This window comes from Simochromis diagramma, unplaced genomic scaffold (assembly GCF_900408965.1).
Source record: "Simochromis diagramma unplaced genomic scaffold, fSimDia1.1 OVJJ01000603.1, whole genome shotgun sequence".
NCBI lineage: Eukaryota > Metazoa > Chordata > Actinopteri > Cichliformes > Cichlidae > Simochromis > Simochromis diagramma.
The window spans coordinates 23370091-23391551 of NW_024387414.1; positions in this window are offsets into that span (position 1 = coordinate 23370091).

The following is a 21461-nucleotide window of genomic DNA, read 5'->3' on the forward strand; positions in this document are numbered from 1 at the left end:
TGGTTTTTGGTACTTCCCTCTGTCGGCTTCACTTTTTAGCCTGAAAGTTGCTACTCTTACCAGGACTGAAGCCAGAAGCTTCTTGCTGTGCGTCGACACTGCTAACCATGACTTCCTGAGCTTCCATCCATCTCCCCTTCAGGGCTGCAGTAGTGTCGCAGCCTATCACGGCTGTCATAGAGCGAGAGGCGGGGCACGCTTTTGAAAGGTCACCAGTTGTACTGCTAACACAGAGAGATAGACAACCATTCACACGTACGGCCAACTTAGATTAACCAACTGACCTAACATGCATGCGTTTGGACTGCGGAGGATCTGAAGCAGGAACTTGTTGCTGTGACACTCGATACACCACCGTGCCACCCAGTATGAAACTTACAAAACTCAGGTCCATAAAAAAACTGATGATGTCATGGTGAATATGTCCACTTTTAAAAAACAAACAAACAGTTGGGCCATATAACAGCATCACACACATGCATCTATCCAAGTTTGAGGCTATTTGCTGAAATGAGGTTTAATTAGCATATGTCTGATTAAGATTTAAAGTGCTTGGCTCAAGGGTGACTAATTCTGTCTTTACTCCAAGTACCTGATTGTTCAATGACTTTAATTAACTTGATTGTCATAGATCGTTAGGCTGTGTGTCCCTGTATGTATATATGTATATATGTCTGTGTGTGTGTGACAGAGAGACAGTTCTCAGTTATTGCTCGGCTAGAAGTCTTTTGCAAATCAATACTGAATGAACTGGATATTACCTCCCCCTCCCCCGCCACACCCATGGCCTTTCACCACATAAACTTTGCAATTAAGGTTAATGAATTCACCTTCATGATTAATCAAAGATAGGCATCAGACACAGATAAATTATAGCTCAGGACTGCGAAGACTTGGAGTAATTTTCTGCTAAAGTCGAGGGGAAATTAAACTAATATTGTAATGGTTTGGGTTCAGGGGATGACAGTTGTTTTCTGACAGGGGCTTGTTGAAAATTTGCACACTGAAGATCATTTGCATCAGCTGGGATGCATAAACAGGTCGGGTGATGGGAGATTTTTCTTTCAATTTTTTCATTTTCCTTAAACCCTGTTGTGACCGAACATGCCGACAGAGGGTGCTAAAGTATTGTGCAAGAAAGCGGGACAATAATGTTTGATCAGTGGCCCTTCATCTCTCTGCTCTATTTGGTATGTAGGAGCAGACCTGACAGTAAAGAAGGCATTTACTGAGAACAGGGTGCGGTCGAGGGCTTAAAATGTGCTAGAACTTCTCTCTGCTCGGGTGATGATCATTTAATGTAAATCAGGAAATGCAGTGCACAGGACACACACTCTGTCTCTCATAAACACACACACACACACACACACACACACACACACACACACACACACACACACACACACACACGTGCAGAGTAATATGTGTCTGCCTTTATTCCTTATCCATTCTTCCTAAGGGCAGACAAGCTTCAGTATTGACACACAGCCTGACACCAGCTTGGCCCCAGCCCATCTTGCCCAGCCTAATTGGCCTCAAGACCTCTTGTTGGTGTGATCTATTGATCAGTCTCACTGCAGATGCTGCTAAGTCTCAGGGAGAGGACAGAGAAATAGGCAGATATACTGAAAGTAAGCGCTGCCAAATCTGGGCATGATGTCTTAAGCTTCGCCGTTCCCTCTGCAGAGCTGTGCAGCAAGCAAAGATGATAGGGTCTTCACCCTTAGGTGCAGGGGTCCAGATTCTTGCCACAAGCTGATTCACACACATTGATTGTCCTTTATTTTTTACCAAGTGGATGATGGCACGAACAAATGGAGGTTTCTGAATGCTGTGACCCCCCCCACCCCCAAAAGATCTATAGATACTGTCTGCTTTAACAATCCCACCAGAGACAGATGAAAACTCCTCCACACTCGCAAAATCCACTTTTTTCTTTGAAACCTCTGTGGCAAATATTAGGAGGAGAAGGGAAAAAAAGAGAGGCAGCAATGAGATTGCCACTGAAGAGCCCTTCTGGGGTAGGGGTGAGTGAAATGCCATGCATGCTGATCTTGTATCTATCAGCGCAAACGTCCTATACCTGATTATTTTTGTCTGCACCTTCAGCCTCATTTCTATTCCCATTCAGATTCCCGATCACATCATCTCATTCCCATCTATTTCCATTCCCACTTCTCCTGCTCATCGTCTTCCTTCTCAAACAGTGGAGCCATTTCAATGTAAATAGTATCTGTGCTTATCCGCCTCTTAATCCGGCTCCGTCATTCTGTGCAGACTTCCTTCAAATCCCGGAAAAACTCATAAGAGAAACATGCATATGTTTATGAGGCCCTTCCACACAATATGTCCTTCACTACCTCATAAAAGGCAATGCATTCTTCTTCATGTGGAGCACAGATTTCCTATTCTCTGCCGTGTGCGCGCGAGCTACATTCCCATATGGTATTACATTTATGATGCATGACAAGGCTCGCAATTCTCTCCCTCGCCTCTGCAGCACAGTACGACTAACCAGAGCTGTCCAAAAGTCACGCCTGTGACAACGGGGATCATTATACATTTTTCTTTCAGTGCCGCTGCCTCTCTGTATTCTTCTCCATGCCTCCATGAAATCTGTCTTTATCCTGCCGAGTGAGAGTATAGCTACCAGGTGCACACTGAGCCCTTCTCTGAGTGGTGGTGCCTGGAATGAGTGTCCAATCTTTGGACCTTTTCACCATCACGCAAACTTACACGCATGTGTGCACACATTCACGCAACCTGCTGATCCTGCCTCCTGTTTTATTGTCAATATCAGTCGGCTCAGGGGTTGTATGGGTTGACGGCTGTTGACAGGGGCTGGATTGTGGAGGTAAGGATGATGGCAGCTCTTGCGGAGATAGAATAGCTGTATCTTGAGACCTCTTGGAGGGTGTTATTAGGCTGTTATGAAATCTGCTCCCTATCAGACCTTCGGTGAAGCAAGGGGGGGAGGGTATAGCCAGATGCAGAGCAAAATACAAGTGTTGAGTCTCTCTCACTTCCTCCTATAGCATCCTCTTATCTACCCCGCTACCTCCTTCTCTCATGCTGCCTTCTCTTTAGTATGGTGCCACCTGTGCCCTTGTTTTTCAGTCAACACAGCCTGCAGTCTCTCTGCACACTTTCCACAAAGGAATTGCTTCATCATAGAAGGAATGGTACTAATCTTGTTTGATATCTCATGAAAATATACATGTACACCTGAAGGCATGCAGCACGCACTGCATCATGATGCCAGGAACCTGCTGTCAGGTCGCACCAAAGCACCTGACGAGTTACTTGAGCACACAGATCATTCCAGGACATCAGCTGAAGAAATGCTGTATAAGCATCAGAAAAACGTCAGTCATTAGTGCACATACACAAAAATGCTAATACGGGTACTGTACACAGCATGGCGGGGAACATGCACGTGACACTAAACAGATACAATCGTTTGTGCATCAAATAGGAGTTAAAACAAAGCAATACTGGAAAAAAACATCTCTTTTGGGTGTATCCACAGCACTGAGGAGCAGAGGTGACATTTAGGTGATTACGCTTGCCTGTTTTTGTTGGTTCCTTAAATCACAACAATAGTTTTCATAGTAAAACCTTTTGGCTTCTCTCATTATCGTGCCACTGCTGTTGTTTCCTTGCGGTGCTAATTGTGAGGGAGTCTCATTTACTCTGTACAGAAAATGGCACAAAAAAGTGATGCTAACCCAGTAGTGCATTAAACCTCCATTTCGCTGTGATAAAACATTGGCTCCACGGTGGAGTGGTTAAGATAGCCGGTTTGAGATCTGTTTGAAACTCAGCCTCAGTGGGTTACAAGTCAGCGTACTCTCGGAGTTGGTCCCAGGCTTGGATTCATGTGAGGGTAGCATCTGGTGCAAAATCTGTGTGAATCCATCTGTTGTGACGACGCTTTGGGAAATAAAGGAGCAGACAAATGCATCTGGGGAGGCTGTGGCTCAGGAGGCAGAGCAGGTCGATTGCTATTTGGACGGTTGGTGGTTTTAAATGAAACAACTCAGATGCAGTTGAAGTGCAGACTTTCAGGTTTAATTCAGTGGGTTGGACAAAAAGACTGCATAAAAATGTGAGAAATTAAAGCATTTAAAAAATGCAATCCCTTCATTTCAGGTGTTTAAAAGAAACTGAACAAATTAAATAACTGAAAAATAAGTGACATCGCCAGATGCTGGGTTTCCACCTTTGCTCTGCCAGGCCTTTTCTTGCTGTTTGTTTGTGGACCTTTTTGTCAATAAACACTAGTCTCCCAGTACCGCTGGCAGCCATGCACGCCCAAGCCATCACACTGCCTCCACCATGTTGTGTGCTTTGGATCACGAGCTGTTCCATGCCTTCTCATCATCTTGCTTTCATCTGTCCAAAGAATGTTTTTCCAGAACTGTGCTGGCTTTTTAAAAAAATATTTTATTTAGCACAGTCCACTCTAGCCTTTCTATTCTTGAGGCTTATGAATAGCTTGCACCTTGCAGTGAACCCTCTGTATTTACTTTCATGCAGTCTTCTCTTTATGGTAGACTTGGATATTGATAGAGTTTCTCTTCACTCTGGAAATGATTTTGCGATCATCCACCACTGTCCACCAGTCCTTTCAGAATGCACCAAACAGTCGATTTTGCCACTCCTACTATTACAGCAATTTCTCTGATGGGTGTTTTCTGTTTTCGCAGCTTAAGGATGGCTCGTTTCACCTGTATGGAGAGCTCCTTTGACCACATGTTGTCTGTTTACAGCAAAATCTTCCAAATCCAAGCACCACACCTCAGATCAACTCCAGGCCTTTTATCTGCTTAATTACTAATGACATAACAAAAGAATTGCTTACACCTGCTCTTGAAATAGCCTTTGAGTCCAATTATTTTTGGTCCTTTTAAAAAGAGGGTGGCACAGGAGCTGAAACTCCTAAACCCTTCATCCAATTTAATTGTGGATACCCTGAAATGAAAGCTGAGCGTCTACACATTATGTCCATATCTATTACATAACTATAACTGGAATGTGTTTCATTAAACAGGTATATATATATGGACCTAACTGTATTTATGAAGAAAGCAACTCTTCTAATCACCTCATGTATCATCATCAGTTTCCTTTGTGGGTTTATCATCCGAGTCAGCTGTTTAATATAACCTGATTTTCATTTTGTAAACTGTGGTCCTGTTTTGAGAGTATACCTTAAGGTGTGGGACACATGACTACCATATGTTTCCTTGATTTCAGAGCGAGATCCACCACTTGTTTGTGGTGTGAGGCTTCACAAACCAACGGGTGCTGTCACTGTGCATACTTCCATCTTTTATATACAGCCCATGATCAGCAACTTTTGCTCTCTTCTTCTTTTTTGCATAAAAGTGAAGTTAGAAAGAGAACGTTAACAGAAGAAACTACAGCAGGAGTTAACAAAAGCACAAAAACAAGACAGTGCCCTTCATTTTCCTCACTGACAGAAAGAGCAGGGCTGTTATGAGAAATAGGTCTTTATTTCCACTCACCCCTCCTTTTTTGTTTTGCTATTGTCTTGATAAATCCAATATTTTCCTATTTTCTCCCTCCACTAATTTCATTAGAACAGCAAGAGTCACGTTAAGCGTTCCACTCTCTGAACACATCATTAAGCTCCTGTCAGTGTGATGGGAGATTGTCCACGTTGGTTTCATTTAACCATGACTGTTATTACACTTCAAAGACTGTGTGAACGAAATTCAGAGATTTGTTTCTGAAGACATTATGAATGGCAAAAAATAATGACTGAAAACATTAAAAACAACATGAACTGTGCGGTGATGAATTAAAGAGTTATGTTGTTAAAGTGTTTTTTTCTTTTTGTCAGTCTCGTGTTCAGGATTCAGCAGAACTCGTGCCACAGTGACGACTGCCGCCAGATTTAGCACGATCCCCATTACCTAACTTAATATTGCTATAAAAGCTAGATAGCATTAGCATCACTTGTTCCTTTGACTCGCTGTGATTTATGCCGTCTACCAGCAAACAGTTTGCTGGCCAGCAGCACCTTCATCCCACAAATGAATCTTCACTGCTGCTAGAATTTGCAAGAATCTGCTCTGTCTCCTTATTTAAATTGTAAATAATTCAGTCCACTCGCACTGATGTGAGAGCTGTCAATCAGTGCCCTCATAGAGGAGTACATTGCTCATTCTGACACACCCATAAAAACTGAATTCATATACTTGGTGCTTTTTTTTTTTTTTTCATACTTTGCTGGGAGTTTAATCTTAGAACACAGATATTTTTATGTTTACACAGATCTCAACCAAATAGATGTTTTCCATCCATCCATCCATTTCTAGAGGCCCTGAGGTGCCCCCAGACTGTATGATCTGCCAATAGGTTCTGGGTCTAGTCAGGGGTCTTCTCCAGCACACACCTGGAAATCCTCCAAAGAAAGGCGCCCATGAGGCTTCCTAATTAAATGCTCGACCCACCTCAGCTGGCTCCTTTCAAGCTAAAGGAGCAGCAGCTCCACTCCGCGCTCCCTCCAGATGTCTGAGCTCTCTTAGGCTTAGCTCAGACATCCCGTGCTAGAAAACTCATTTCAGCTGCTTACTTCCACAATTTCCTTCACTACCCTAAGTTCATGACCATTATTGAGGGTTGGAATGTAAATGGACTGCTAAATTGAAAGCACTCCTGTCTGGCTCTGGCTTTTTTTTTGCGTGAAATGTCTCTGGGAAGCCCTGTGATAGAGTAGCCACCTGTCCAGGGTGTACCCTTCCTCTCGCCCTGTGACAACTGTGATAGCCTCCAGCCCCCAACTCCCTGCTCCACCCTGAATTGAATAAGATGTTAATAAAGTGGATGGATGGATGGATGCCTCAAGGAATGCTATGAAATTTGTTGCAGACATCCATGCCTACTAAATCTAAAGCCCCATCCCATTAGCTCATCACACACCACTTTGAAGTTGGACTTCAGTGAACAGGCTCCAGCTGTGTAGGTAATCCACTTGTGTATTTCCCCCTTCCATCGTGTGTCAGTCATCAGAACTTTGGTAGTGGCTTCAGCTGGTTGCTTCAAAGTTGAGATTCATTTAACTCGGTAACCCTGCTTTGCAGTGGTAACGATTAGCCTGCCAATGCTACAGACTGCTGGAATTCAATGAAATTTAAGGTTTAATGGTCACCAAGTCACAGCTAGGTGAAAATATTTGTATTACCTGGACCTAATGTTTAGTTTTCATGATCAAAAAGTGACATCATTTCCATGTTTAGCATACTTATGAGGCTAACTTTATGTTATACTAAGTATCAGCATGTTAGCAGTGCTTACTCAGGCAGAGCAACTAACTGTCAGAGTAAAGCCTCAGAGTGCAGCTAGCCTGGCCAGGTCTCAGTCTTGTTTAAATCTTTAATGAACTTCAGTATAAAATGACAAAGTGTAAACACCTATGGTGTGCACATGGGATGTGTAAAGATCTACCTTCTCAAACCACCCCAAGAGGCAGTGAGAGATTCCTTGGAGAGGCAAAAGTGTAAATGCACAATCAATGTACACCCGAAAGCATCAACACAAGGCAAAAATAAATGCTCACACAGTTAAAAAAAATTGTTGTGAGGCTGCTGATGACTTTTGATCTCTTCTATTGTGCTTCTCCCTCTGTGTTTGCCCAGACTGCAACATAACACAACAGCGTCCGTGTGCGATTAGTAACTTTATTGAAATTGGCCACCTGCGGCACGTTTCCTGACAAAGGCACGTTTTAAAAAAATAAAAGAAGCAGTGCTGGCATTGTTATGGATTCTGAAGAGCCCGCGATGTTCGTAACAAAGAGAAATCATTTTGCATTTGCTGTGCAAAATGCTGCCAGTTCAAACCATCCTATTTCTGTAAAATGCAGCTCTAATGCGAGTTGTTAGGAAAATATGGATCATTGAAAGAATATTACCCAGGTGCTGCACGCAGAATAAGGTGGAAATGAGATGTGAAGTACATAAAGTGACGTGTGGAGGCAGGAGGTATGTCTGGTTTCTTTCTTCTGGGAACAAATAAGTTGGATGCACTCCTCTAGCTCTAATTTGTCACAGCTCAGCACTCATGCACAGAGTGGGCAAACGCATAAACATGTATATGCTGGTTACTCGAGATGCTATAGTAATGTCTTCTTATTCAGTGCAAAGGTTCTGTCAGCATCTACTATAAAGAAAGTCAGATCTCCTTACATGGTGCACAGATACAGAAGCCATTCAAACATCCAGGCTGGAGAAAGGCAAAAGGTGGACACAGAAATATTAGTGTGAATGTGAATCTGATTTGTGAGACAAGAATCATTTAAAGTGACTCTCAGAGCTCACTCTAAACCCCTTCTGTCAACTGTGAGAGAGGCCGCTCTAATCCATTGTCACTGGGTGGATTAATTTGCATAATTCCACTATTGTGATGTCCCAGATCTTTTTCTATCTCCTCCTTCACACAAAATGAAGAAAAGGAAGAAAAAGAAAGGAGGCGACTCTCCTCTCAAACCTCGGCTACTTGTTGCTTTGGCAACACGGGTGGAAAAGTGAGCAGAAGTAGAGCAGGGCAAGAACACGACAACTGGCAGAACAGAAAGGACCCAGCGTTGCAAGGGTGTGGAGATGGAGATATGATGAACAGGGAGCAGAGAAAAGGCAGAAGGAAAAGGACAAAGTGGAGAAAGACCGAGGAAACACAGAGAGAGAGACGAGAGGAAACTACTGTTCAGTGAATGGAACACAGAGCAATTTTCTTTTGCTTAAAAAGTCATTTATCTATGTCGACAGTCTATTAGTCATGTATTCGAGTGTGAACCCCCCCAAACACACACACACACAGTGCGTCTATGCGTAAATATAACTGTGTGTTCAGGCTGCATTGTGGATGCAAGTTGGAGGGAAGAGAGGCAGTTCTAAATTGCACAGATAGGATCAATATGCAGTTAAGGGGTGGCGCTGCGCCTTACAGAGTGAACACTGTGTAATACTGCATTAGCCCCACGCGGCGTTAAATGCCTTATTAAAAAATGGGATGTGAATAAGTTACCTGTCAAGAAAAAATGCATCAGGGCGATCATTTACATTTGAGTAATTTTCACTGTGTCAAGGCCTGAGCTGAGGTGGAGGCAAGTTGAATGTTTCAATGTCATTATCATTAAACTTTGGTGCAATATTTTTAAGATTTTGGGGTTTGTCAGATTTATCTCCATGAGGTCCATGCTGCTCCAAAAACCCAGCCCGTAAAGGAATGATAATTTTGGTTTCCACTGACCCTTGTTACTTTATTTTGTTTTAAGAAAATGACAGTGTATGTCAGCAAAACTTTAATATTTCATTCATTAAGATCTGATATGTAGTTTAACTGTCCCTTTAATTTTTTTGAGAATTAGTTTTTTATTGTTTTACGAGTAAGCTTGCTGACATATAACCAGATACCTTTCAATCTACACACAACCATGCTACAATTCCTACAAACAGTACAACTGACTGCCCAGGTTAATGTGTCAAATGATGTTGTTGATGCCTTTTTTAATGTGTTGTACAGTTGTGGTTACATAAACTCATAATCAGCATTATGTCATGGTAATTTGGGGCTTTGAAAAATTTCTTTGTTTAGTGTGAATTTTTTGAACAGCATACATCTCTATGGACTTTAACAAGAATCAGGTGCACAAGTTTGAATTTATTTTGGATTTTGTCTAATCCACATAATGTCAAAAGTCATTCTAGAACACGTCTCCACTTCTCTAGAGACCAGTGGCGGCGTACTTTACACCACTGGATCCGATATTTTGCATTCTGCTTGGTGATGTAAGGCTCGGATGCAGCTTCTGGATGATCTGATATCGTCGTGTTGGTGTTGATCCTGGAACAACATAGTAAATGTTGTTCCAGGATCAACATTGCAAGTGACCAATCACATTGTTGTGACGTTATTCTTTGGCGTGCCAAGCCATTCGTGCATTTATGAAATTCCAATGTTCCAAGGACAATATCAATTCTGCTTAGTGTTTATTAAAAGGCTAGGGTTAGGGTCAGGGTCAGGGTCCGTTGATCGGCGGACAGAGGCGGTTTCTCGCAGGTTAAGTACAGTTTTTTGTTTTACGGCAGTTTTTCCCGCAGTCGCAAAAGTATGACGTCACAACATTCTGATTGGTCACTTGCAATGTTGATCCTGGAACAACATTTACTATGTTGATCTGGGAACAACACCAACACGACGATATCAGATCGTGCGCAGCTTCTTGGCCATGGAAACAAATTCCAGGAAGTTCTCTACACACTGTTCTTGAGCCAATCTGAAGGCCACATGTGGTTTGAAGGTCTGTAGTGACTGACTGTGCAGAAAGTTGGAGACCTCTGTGTACTATGCACCTCAACATCCACTCACTCTGCTTTGTGATTTTATGTGGCCTGCAACTTCATGACTGCATTGCTGTCGTTCTCAATCGCTTTCACTTTAACTGTGGAATATTTAGTGCACAGGTGGCATCCTCTCACGATATAAAATATAAAACATTATGTAAATGTTCATGTCTTTTTTTCAAATAGGCTGCCATACTAATTTGGCAGTTAAAAATATCTTTATAAACCAAATAAATATGAGTTATAAATTACATAATGGGATTTTTCTGTTGCCTGCTTACTAAGTGCTTTTTAGTATGCATGGGTGGGACCACACACATCTTTGATCTGTCCTTCATTTTGATGTCAACAACACATCTGTGAAGTTTTGTGACTGGATCCTGCACAGTTGGCTAAATCAGTGCCGTTGCAAGCTGTCGCAGCTGTCTCAGTTGTGATGGCTGTCTCGACTAGTGCAAAGAAAACACGGGCTAAGCCTACACCTGACATATGTCAGCACAAGCTGCAAGAGTGTAGAGTGAGGTGCAGCCCTGCCAGATGATATGAACCCAACATTTGCCCAAAACTCCAGTCGCTCACAAGCCGCAACACTTATAACAGTCTGAAGGTCTGTGCCGTGGTCCACTGCACAGGTTAATAAAGTTGCCTTTGGCGACTTCCTGACTCCAGGGCACATTATGCATGAGTAGTTGTGGTCAGAAGTTTACTTTCACTCACCATGAGCATGGTTATTTTATGATTTCATTTCAGAATTTTAGCTTTCTTTACAAAGCATAAAGCATTTCTGTTTGCACACAATAACAGAATTATTTCAGAAACACAAAAATTAGCAGGATCAATATTAGTAGGCGCTGAAAAACTGACATATTTGTTGACACATAGCAAAAACTACTGCTGCGCAATGATCTGCTTTAACTTTGTAATGCTCAAAGCTTCTAAAATCAAGTTAAATGTGAAGGTTGTGTTCAACGGGGGTTTGAACAGTCACTTGAAAAAGCATCATGCCAAAAACAAAAGAAATCAGTTTACTTGAGAAAAAGACTTGTTGCTGCTCAAAAAGCAGAAGATGGATATACAAAGTTATCACAATGTTTTCAAGTTCATGAACTAGAGTGATAAGCATCACGAAAAGAGAGCCACACAGTACAGAACAATGCTGGCAGAGGTAGGAAGTCACACATTTCAAAGACTCTGGAAAGAAAACTAGTGAGAGATGTGCCTAAAGACCCCGGAGCAACTGCCAGGACACGAGTGAACGACTTAGCCAAGCCAGGAATTATAGTCTCAAAGAAGATAATCACTAGAACCCTGCACAGGAATGGACTGCAAAGTATCAGACGAAGAAAAACAACTTCTGCACAAGACACACCTTCAAACCTTCAAGTGTGAGACTTGAAAACTACAGATAACTGCAGCAAAAGTGATACAGAATTAGTTATTAGCATCAGGTGGGCTAATGTTAAATTATTTATTTTCCTTATATAAAGTAAAAATAGTGCAAACATTCAAAATAAATATAGGATGTTTGGAAAATCCGTGTTAAAAACTTCCTTACTCTTGCACTTAGGAAATGTTTAAAATTACTTCTTCATATGGCGTGTAATGATTGTCCTCATCTGCAAGATGTACAAGATGCAAGGTTCAAAAATTAGCAGCTGTCAAGCAAGATGGTGGTAGCATCCACATGATGAAGAAGGACATAATCATGTCATCTTCATGAAGATGAAGAAGGACTACTTCCAAATTCTTCATCTTCATCTCATATCAACAGCTATGATCCTAATCACACATCAAACTGTTTGAAGTTGAAAAAGCAGGCTAGCATTAAGCTTCTGGACTGGTCTTACAAAGTCCTGACGTCAAGCCCACTGAAAGGAAACTAACCAATTTAAATGAACTCTACCAAAGAGTCACCACTACTATTATGCTGTTTAGGAAGCAAAAGACTATTCCTCTGAACTCAGCATGATATAGTTAGATATCCTCCTACCAGCTCCCTGCCACAGAAAAACAGTACCCAAACCAAACAAACAAAGAAATTAATGAGACTGAATAAATAATATGAATGCCTTAATGCCTTAATTCTTCATGCTATAGATTCAACAAGGTGCTGGAAACATTTCTCAGAGATTTTAGCCCACATCAACATGATATCATCACACAGCTCGGCTGGACATCCACGAAAACCTAAAGGTGCTTTACTGGGTTGAGATCTGGTGACCGTGGAGGCCATATTTGAGTACAGTGAATGTATTGTCATTTTCAAGAAAATGTCACGGTTCTGGATCAGTTTGACCCAGCCCTTTCTGTTTCTTAGGTTTTGGTGTTTTTTCTGAATTATGATTTATGTTCTGATTATTTAGTGATACTGTTTTGATTATTGATATTATTGCAGATTTAGTTTAGTGTTAAGTCTGCGTCTTTGTGATCTGTTTTGTGTTTCCTGTTTTATTTTGATAGTCACAGTCTGTTGTCAGTGTGTTCAGTTTTACTGCTCCCCTGTCTCGTTAGTCTAATTTCTCCCAGCTGTGTCTCCCTCCTGTTTTCCATTCCCTGATTACGTCCCTGTGTATTTTAGCCCTGTGTTTGTCCTTGCTCATTGTCGCGTTGTACCCTCAGATTATACCTGTGTGTTTTTGGTCTCCGCATTCTGTGGTTAGTTCATGTTTTGTTTTCATGCCAGCAATAAAGCTGTGGTTTTGAGTTGCATTCTGTCTTCGAGTCCTGCATTTGGATCCTCATCTCCGTCTGCCCGCACACAGAGCCCTGACAGATCGACGCAACCAGTAATGGATCCAGTGGACTCATGTTTTGCCTCAGAGGAGGAGTATCTCGCACAGCTGAGGGATTATTGCCAGCGCATACATCACTCTGTGGATCACTTCAAGAGGCAACTGGATGTAGTTTTTTGATCATTATTTGTTGTCCCCTACCTCCACTGTCAGCTTTATGGACATAAAAAGATTAAAACAAATAATAATTGATCTGAGAGCGAGGCTCAGCTTCAAACTGTTTAGCATGGGCAATCTGGGGAAGGACAGTTCAGCTGCCATCCTGGAAGCCATCGTCGCTTGGTATTCTCGGCACCAGCGGCCTTTCCCATCATTATTTATTGCCAAATCACTCGATCCACCCTTAAAGAAGAAGCTGCACCCTCGCCATCCTCACCCCATCACACCTCCACATTCACCTGTGGTGTTAGTTGAGGCAGCAGTCATGGGGACTGCAGCGCAGTTAGAGGACCTGTCTGCCCAGTCAGGCTACACAGAGATGGAGATTCTCCCCAGGGCTTCCCCAGAGGCTGAATTTGTTTTCTGTTGCCACCTCTGGTACGGTGTACATTTTAGGACATCGTCAGGTCTCAAGAAAAACATTTTCAGGTATCAGACAAAAAAATGTCAGGTCTCAGTTCTCAAGAAAAAACATTGGACATTGGAATGCCCAGTGCAGTAGCAAATCGCTCGTGCTTCACTGCACAAGCTGGACCCACAGAGTCTGCTAAGGTTTGTCACTGCCATATTACATATGATATTTATACAAACCCATTTAGAGTGAGGTCCATGTAAATTTACCATTCTCTATTTGTTTATCTTCTGACAGCGTAAGATTACAAGTGTGCTCCAAAGCTTCCTTTGCCTGTTAGACGTGGGAATGCTGCAGACCATCAGGGAGTGTACGGTCCATCAAGCCCACAGAATAGAGCCGGACTGGAATTTGTCAGTTCATGAACTGATGGCATTCATTTCAATCCTGTTTGTAAGAGCAATCATGTGTCCTGTTGGTGCCATTGTGGATTGCTGGTCAGAAAGATTTCTGGTGCCAGTAATCAAAGAGACAATGCCCCGAGAGAGATTCATTTCAATTATGCAACACCTTCGATTTGATGACAAGGACGCGCGGGCAGAACGGGTGAAAACAGATAAATTTGCGGTGATCTCCGACATCTGGACACGCTTCAACAAGAACTGTGCTAAGAGTTTCACTCCAGGAGAACACATGACCATAGATGAACAGCTGTTCCCTACCAAGGTTCAGTGTCCATTCACACAGTATATCGCAACCAAGCCAGACAAATTTGGGATCAAGTTCTGGATGGCCACGGACTTGGACACCAAATATGCCTGCAGTGCGTCTCCTTACTTGGGAAAAGACCCCAGTCGTCAGAAGGGAGAGAGGCTGGCAGAGAATGTGGTCATGAAACTGATGGAGCCGTTTTTGGATGATGGGAGAAACGTCACAACAGACAATTTCTTTACTTCACTGTCACTGTCGCACAGACTGCTGTAGCGCAAAACGCCGTTATGGGGCACGGTGAATAAAGTCTGGCGTGAACTTACTCAACTTGTGTGGATGTATTCCATAAGAGCAGCAACACGCAGGTGGTCAGTAGCGGTTTTCTACAATATGCTGGACCTGGCGGCGGTGAATGCCTACATTTTGTACAAGGCATGTACAGGGTGGACAGGCAAAAGAAGATTGTTTCTGAGTCTTCTAGCTCAGGAACTTTGTTGCCGATTCATGTAGCACAAGGAAATATTAGCACAGACGCAGGCTGTTGAAGCTGCTGCAGCTGCTGTGCCAGGGACTGTAAAGACAACGCAGTGCCAGTGGAATTTACGCAAATTTGTGCAGGGCTAGTAAATGTAGTAGTAGGGACTCGCACCAGGGAAAAAAAGGCTCAGTAATTCTAGTGTTAAGGTGTGAAACAGCTGTGTACTGCCTTTTGTTCCTGGAGAAGGTATTTAACTGAGAGCCATGCTAGGCTCAGGGAGACTCTGCTGACCGTCTGTCCCGCGGTCATGCAGGGACTTCATCAAGCTTGGTTGTCTGTTCTTTGTGTGTTTTGATTAAAGAATGTTAGCTACCGCTCGTCTGCAGGCTTTATTTAAATGGAAAACGTCCACAACAGGCAAAAAAAAAAGCTTTTTGCTAAAAAAAAAAAAGATTTACAGCAGAAGATTTTTGCAATGCATTTTAAAATGAAAACATATTGCATTTATTTACAATTAAAGACACAGAGCAGAAAGTGTGTTACTGTTTTACCTCCACAGATACACAAGAAAAGAAGCAGGCAACATGAGGTCAAGTTATGGCAATTTTATTTGTGTATTTCAGTACATGTATTTAGATTAGAGTTTTTAAAAAAACAAACGTCCCAAGAAGAAGGATGGGGTGAAAGAAAGGTGGAGAGAGGAGGAAGGAGGAAGAAACTATTGATCTCCTCAAACTTGATGCTGCTGGGTCAGTTCTTTCTCAGCAGTCTGCTCCAGAATCCCCTCCTGTCCTCGGCTTTCTTTTCTTTTTCTTTTGCCTTCAGTTCTTCTAAGGTTTTGTTGAGCTGCTCCTCGGCATCTTTAAATTTTTCTTTCAGCTGCTGTTTGGCCAGTTTCACTTTCTGTTTGAGGAGCTCTTTAGCTTCCTTTTTGTCCTTTCGTATTTCTTTAAGTGCGTCTTTGCAGTCTTTCTTGGTCACAGTCATTTCTTCCTTGAATACCTTCACCTCAATTTTCTCTTCTGCAAGTTCTTCTTGCACTTTCATCAGTTCCTTCTTCATGTTTTGAGTGTAACTCTTTGTATCTTCCATTTCTTTCTTTGCTTCCTGTATTTTAATTTTCTCTTCCTCCAACACTTTTTGAGCTTCCAACAATTCTTTCTTCAAATTTTCAATCTCATTTTCTGCCTCACGTTTACATTTTTTCTCCTCTTGAAGTTGTTGCTTTACATGCAGTAATTCCTTCCTTAGTGTTTCAGCTTCAGCCATTACATTTGCAGCTTCTTGTGTTGCCAACTGCATTTTCCTTTTTCCCTCTTCAAACGCTTCCTGCACCTCCTGTAATTCCTGCATCACATTTCCTGCCTCCTTCTTTGCAGTTTGATATTTATTTTTGGCTTCTTGTGCTGTGCTTTTCTCTTCCTCCAATGCTTTTTGAGCTTCCAACAGTTCTTTCTTCATGTTTTCATTCTCGTTTTCTGCCTGTTGTTTTCCCATTTTCTCTCCTTTAAGTTTGAGACCCACATGCAGTAATTCCTGCAATACTACTTCAGTTTCAAACTTTGAATTTTTAGCTTCTCCTCTTGATTTTTCTGCCTCTTCTTTTAATTTGACATTTTCAGCCTGTATCATTTGAAATTCTTCTTGCAGGTTAATCAGCTGTACTGAATTGTATGGTGAAGCACTCGCCGATCCTCTTCTCGTTCTCCCTCGATTCATTTTGGCCTTTTAAACAAAGGGACCAACGTATTGTAGAGGAGTGAAGTGAAGTTTTCGATGTTTTCTTCGTCAACTGTCGTTTGTCCTGCACAGAGATGCTGCTGTAGATGTGTCAGCGAAGGCTGTCCCAATTCAAAGGCTGCTCAAAATGCAGTCCTCAAATGCGTCCTTCATTTCATTGAATTTTAAGGATGTGGCCGTGTAGACTTCGTGGCCAAACATATCCCAGAATGCATAGCGCGGCGGTGGGTGTGGATAATTTTGCCGGGAAAAAAAAACGGCCGAAGAGTAAACTTTCAAAAGTAAGTACTGAATATTATGTTACTTATTTATGTGCGAATTTTTAATAACGAAGAACATTAAAACATTGTTGGCCAAATGTTGGCAAAGTTATGTGACATTAGCGATGTTTGTACTAACTTGGTTTTAAAGCCTTTACTTTAAAATATACGCCGTTCAATAGTTGACCATAATCTTACAGAGAATGTGATGATTTTATGGATATTTAAATTAAGCACTGAGACAAATTTAGTAATGCCAACATATTAAAAGAACAATATTATATATACAGTTATATATATACTGTGTCAAAGAAACCTGTCTTTGAGTGAAGATTTAAGGTGACAGGAAATATAAATAATATAAATAAATGCAGCTTGAATCTTTACTGAAGCTCAGTATTTGAAACAGAGTTCATTCACTGCTGTAATAACTAATAATGATTGAAATTATAACTTTAATATTGGCCATATTATATTTACATTACCAAAGTGAGATGACTTTAGTCTCATGAACAACATTAGCTAATTGTTATTTACTAGGTAATCTTAAATGACTGTTCAGTACAGAAGTGAAGCTCAATAATCACGATTTCACAGTCAGCCTCAGATACTTATCAAATCAAAGCTCATGTACAAACAAACAAACAAACAAACAAATGAACAAAAGATTTTCTCCTTCATTTCTGTCAAACAAAGTTGTATGAAATGTTTCCAGCTGTTAGTGTCATGGTTGCTAGGCATCCAGGGCAGCGTGACGGAGGCTAGACCGTCCCATTTCACAAGCCTCTCACTTCCGGCCTTTAAGTACGCCGCCCTTGTGGACCGTTAAGGCTGCGCACTTTAAGGCTGCAGACCCTGAATTGGGATACAGCCCTTGTGTCGTTAGGAGCCTGAACCGCAGTAAAACTCCGCTGAGGTCAATGACCTTACGCTCTCCCACTGTCACACGTTGATGACGTATTTGGAAATCAATTCGGGTGGGACCAGTGTTGCCAACTCCTCAGTAAGGAAAATCGCTATTGGTTGTCCTAAAAGTCGCTAGAAGTCGCTAAATGATGTCATCGCCTAATTTGCATAATTGGTCATGCTAATGTATTTGTAACCTACGCTGTTGGAGAGAGAAATAACATCGTGGAAGAGACAAAGTCAGTAGAAAACGTCTTAAATGCATTTAGAATTTATTTAGAACTACAAATTAAATTTCTTTTAGCAATTATTGTTTTTTTTAATGTCACAATTCCAACCCTGCTCCTTTATCCGGGCTTGGACCTGCAAAAGTGACCCGAAACAGGCACTCTGGTGGAGTTATTGTGTGTGTGTGTGTGTGTAGTTTTAAACTTTGTGGTCCACAAAACAACATAACAGTAAAAGAAGAACTGACTGCGTTACAGTCAGTGCGGGAGCCCTGCCCTGATAGCAGCTGGGGGAGGACTATCCTCCGCCTGTGAGTGCTTTGGCACGGGCGAGGTGCCCACCGCAGCACCCGCTGCTTATTGAGAGTAAGAGCGATACGCGCTTTCACGTTAAAAAGTCGTCATAAATAAGTCTCTAATAACGCCAGAAAAAGTCGCCAGATTTGTCGCTAGTCGCGTTTCAGAAAAAAAGTTGCTAAGGTGGTCTGAAAACTCGCTAAATATAGCGACAAAGTCGCTAAGTTGGCAACACTGGGTGAGACATGACAACACCACCACCTGCAGGAAGATTTTCTCTCTGGTACCTTGTGTTCTGATACATGACAACTTTTTTCTTGAGAACTGAGACCTGACAATTTTTTGTCTGATACCTGACAACTTTTTTTTTCTTGAGAACTGATGATGTCCTAAAATGTACACCGTACTCTGGACTCTTGGAGAAAGTAGAACCTGGTGGGTTTCAGTCCTCAGCTCAGTTAGCCGTCCAGCAGCCACCTTCAGCTCAGTTAGCCGTCCAGCAGCCACCTTCAGCTCAGTTTTCAGTGTCCGCTGCCCAGCAGCCACCTTCAGCTCAATCGCCAACTCCACTGTCTCTTCAGCCCCGCTACCCGTAGCTCAGTCTTCAGCCCCGTCAGCCGCTCAGTCTTCAGCCCCATCAGCCGCTCAGTCACTACCACAACCAGACAAACTTTGTTACAGTCCTTAGCCCAGTCAGTAGCTCAGCTGGTAGAGGAATCATTAACTTTGTCATCAGTTCAGGCCCCAGTGCTTTCACCCATTCAGTCAGTCACTCACCTTCACCCTCAGCCAGGGGTCCCATCTACTGCATCTACTCCAGCTGGAGGGCCCGAGGGGCCCGTCCAGCCTCAAGTCTCGTCGGCTCGGGGTTCAGGAGAACCCAGCCAGCTTCCTGCTTCGTTGGCTGGAGGGCCCTGAGGAGCCTGTCCAGCACCACGCCTCGTTGGCTGGGGTCCTGGAGGACCCAGCCAGCACATCCTCATGTCTGCTGATGGTCTGGAGAAGTCTGTTCAGCCGTCACCTGCTGTATCATCCCCTGCGACTTCTACATCGCCGCCTGCAGCATCGCCGCCTGCAGCATCGCCGCCTGCAGGTTCCGCAGCCGCCGCGCTGCCGTCAGGTCCAGCCTCTGTGTCTCCACCCTCGTCTGGTCCAGCCTTGTCTGGTCCTGCGATTGCTACACCATCATCAGATCCAGCTTGGCTCGTACTGCCTTGCCTTTGCCGGCCACATTCCAGGTCTTTAGTTGGGCCTCCAGACCTGCTCTCTCGCCGCTGCCACTGCCTTCTGCGTGGCCGGCCTCTGGACCTGTTTGGTCGCCGCCACTGCCTTCCGCGTGGCTGGCCTCCTGATTCGCCTCACCTGCGTTGGCTGCTGACCTTATGTGTGTATTTAACTCTTTCAGAGCTGAACGCCCACCCCCCCCATGTCCTTCCCTGAGTCTGAGGAGGTTTCTTCCTCGTCTCGCCAAGTGCTTGCACATTGTGGGCTGGTTGATTGTTGGGGTTTCTCTGTATTATTGTAGGGTTTGTACCTTACAATATAAATGCCTTGAGGCAACTGTTGTTGTGATTTATTGCTATATAAATTATATTGGACTGAATTGAATTAGCAGTGTCCTCAGCAGACAGATATCAGAGCTTCTCTGTACTACATTTTTGTAGCTAGTTTACTTGTGCATAAATGTAAGCCCTTCTCTTTAAAGCTGTTGCCCATTCCCACATTTATAAATAGATGAGAGTGACCCACAGGTACCACAAAAAAGTATTATTTATTTATTCTTTTAGTTGATTTATCTGCAGTTGTTTTCATTGCAGCTTAGTTTTGCCTCTTCTCTCCTGTCTGCATCCACTCTGTGTCTGTCACAGGTGAAACAGACAGCTACTTTATACAAAACAAATAGTCCCATATGGAAAAGGCTGACAGTTTATCAGAGTAGCAGGGATACTGTTTCTGGTTTATATTTTTGTGTTTTTATTTATTTATTTTCTTTTTCATCTCTGTCAGCATCCCTTTAGGGCTTTTGGGTTGGAGATAAAACTGGACAACAAAACCCACCTTTGTGTCCGTGTAGAGCTAAGTGACAAAATGTTATTTATAATTCAGGTGCAGCAGCCTGAGATTAATCAGAATTAAGTGTGTCTTGACCTGCATGCTGTTAACCCTATTGGCACAGGGTGAAAACCCCACAGAGCCGTGTCCTCTGAGTCCCCTGGTGCCTCTCTCTCACTCTCTCAGCTGTCGTGCTGTCACAATCAGCAAAACATCATGTCCTACTATAATCAGCACGATATATTAAACATAATCAGGTGTGCTAATGAGGTTGTAATTAAAATAATTCATGCATTAATTAGCAAATAATTTGCAAGACGGCTTTTTAAACAGTCCAGCCAACAATATGATCTGAAAGCGTGGTCACAGTAACATTAACATCTGCGCGATTAAACACAGTACAAAGCGCACTGCTTTTGTGAAGCGCACAGCTTTGTTGTTACTGAGCCAGCGAGGTGTTTATTGGAATTTTAAGCGCTTTGTTTCCACAATAGTTAAAACTGACTTTCAAAGTGTTCCTGTCATCACCTTGTAATCACCATTTTATCGCCCTTGCAAAAAGGATCAAAGTTTCAACACTGGGTTAACAGCTAAAACTGACTTCAGCTAAACTTGTACATTAGGAGCTCTCCACTGAGAGTGTTCATTGTATTATATAGTATTTGTTTTTTGTTCTACTCTGTAGAAAAAAGAAGGGAAAAGAGAACAAAGACGAACTTCTAAATGAGTAAAGTTATTAAGACTTTTGACTGGCACTTGTTAGTTTACGAAATGTAGCTAAACTAACTCCTAATGAATGTGCAACTTGCTGCATGTTGCTCTCTATAGCTTCATGTGTAAACAGGCAACTGACAAGTTTCTATATCTCATTAGAGAAGTTCAAAGGTTTCAGTGTTGTGTTTATTGCTCCCATTTGACCAATAACTACCTTAAAGCTGGTTTCAAATTAAAATAGCAGTACATCAGAGAAAATAAATCAATAGTGTTAGTTGTGGAAATTTTTAGTATACCATACAAAAACAATCAATTACAATAGATTTAAAATGACAGAATCAATATTCAATTAAAGGGAAGCTTTAATTCAACAGATTGAAGCTGTTGCATGATGAAGTGT